A 2273-nucleotide genomic window follows, 5' to 3' on the forward strand; every position below is an offset into this window, starting at 1 on the left:
CCTTTACTTTCATACTAGCGGTTTCACTTTAAATGTCTTCCTGAACACCTCATTTCAGAGCAAAAAGTGTCCTGTTTGATGTTGCGAATCTTCACATTGCCTAAAATGTTGTGTAAATGACCCGTTTGCTAATTTAAAGTTCCACCAAAGAAGGGATTCATAACATTCATGTGTGTCTTAATGTGTAATTATCCTAGTTCCATTCGAGCTGATTAGCACAATAAATCACTAACAACTTCCCCACAGCCTCTTGATGGAGCACTGACAACGTGTTTCATCCGCTAATTGAAACAGGTTGATCATGATGACTGAATGAAACTATTGGAGTTCGTACGAAGGATTGAGACGGACCAAAATCCTCTGGGACCGGTAAACAATGACAAAGCATTACGCGACCCCCCCCCCCTCCCCTTTGCTGCAGATCAGCAGTTTGCTCTCATCTTGGTTTCTTCTGCACCGAAATACTCCTCTTACTCTTCATGCAGCAGTGTGCTGGTCGGTGTGGTGAGGCATATACAGTATAAATGGGTTGGTTGTCGGGAAAGAACAGGTTGATATGGTGTCGGGCTCAGCACCAACGGCCACAGTTGTGAAGCAGAAATTGTTCAGCGAGGTTTCAGCCCCATATGAAATAATAGTCCACGCTGTACAGCACTGAAAAGACTAATCCATCTTTTGAATATGTGAAAGAGTTTCCAACCCCCCCCCCCCAAGTGTTACAGACGGTGTTATTAGTTTTTGAAAAGTGCCTCACTTCACAGAGCCTTATCGCCGAGCCTTTTGTGGCACATGCTGAACTGGAGAGCCTCTCTGTTTACCTCTAACTTATGATGCATTTCACGGCCTGCAATATTTTTCCTCAGGCACATGTTGGTTTATGATTTGGTTCATGAAAAGTAGCCCTTTCAGGTCCCACGATAACACTTTGTTCCCCCTGAGACCACAAAACCCATGTTACCCAAACATTGCATTTGAGTTACCTTTTGTCTAATCAGAAAAATCATGTATCACTTGTTTCAAAGATCCATGCATACACATCATGCAGTGAAGATATATTGTCTCTGTGTCTCTCTGTCCCTCCTCTACAGTCAGATTCCCTCTTGGCCCATTTGCCATCCATCCAACAGATGAAGCTCAAACTTCCCAAATGCCCAGTGCAACCTGCACCATCTATTTACGCCCCTGCTTTTATAACAAAGTGGGTAGATGCTATCATCTTTAATAGATTTGATATATTGGGTCAAAGGGGGGATGGAGATAAAACTGAAGCGTGGTAATGAAGTGATTTTCTGCACTGAGATGACTTAAACTCTGATTGGGGACTTTGGAGGTGAAAGCGCTGAATCTGTACTGTCAGTTTAATTTCTGTAAAATGACGAGCTATATATAAAGCAAAAATTCTGAAGTTATTTGGCCTCTGTAAGACAGATTTAGGGTAGTCGGAAGAGCAGAAAGAAATGCCTGTTTATGAGTCTTCATGAGACTTTAATGATCCCTATAGAGTGCTGCAGGAAAGAGTCCTAAAACCTGGAAATAAGTCAGCAGCATCATTGCGCTTCCGGTTCCCTCGTCCCAAAGCCAATGGGTTTTTTTTAATGGGGTTTCATTTAGATGCCTAAAATAAGGTCTGTGGTAAACACAAGCTTAAGATATCTTAAATTTAGTTTTACGATACAAAATATGTCTGTAGATGCACCTCTTGGAGTGTTTAAGCTTTAAAGTGTCTTAAAAAGGCGGTTGCTAACAAGTGGCTAAATGAGACTACAAAAACGGCATTACGCCAACTAGTCTGCCTTTACAGCCTCTTTGCGTTCATGTTCAGGCTCACATGACCATGTAGTTTGGCGATTGCATTCACGCTTCAAAAATCTTAAAAAGTGTTATTCATTTATGAAGATTATCTTGCTGAACATAACATGTAAGTATCACACATGTTTGCTTGCCACAAAACTTATTTTCTGCATGAATCCCAAATCCAATAGAAAAATCCCACTGGCTTTTTGTGGAATTTACTGACTGGCCTACAAAAATACATGTCTGCACCAATGGGGAAACCAGTTCATTGCAGTAGCAGTAAATGGGATTTTTAACGGACTTAAATAGAAATAAAAAATAAACATGACATAATGTTAGATGCCCACAGTAGTAATAATGATAAGAAAGCACATTGGACGTTCATTTTCCATCGCTGTCATAACAGTGACTTTTTGGATCACGTGGTACACAATACAGCCGAGCGCGTGCGTCAGCGGCGGATAGAGGTGAAGCGTCGG

Source organism: Anarrhichthys ocellatus, unplaced genomic scaffold, assembly GCF_004355925.1.
Source record: "Anarrhichthys ocellatus isolate YVR2014 unplaced genomic scaffold, GSC_Weel_1.0 scaffold47, whole genome shotgun sequence".
NCBI classification, from domain to species: domain Eukaryota; kingdom Metazoa; phylum Chordata; class Actinopteri; order Perciformes; family Anarhichadidae; genus Anarrhichthys; species Anarrhichthys ocellatus.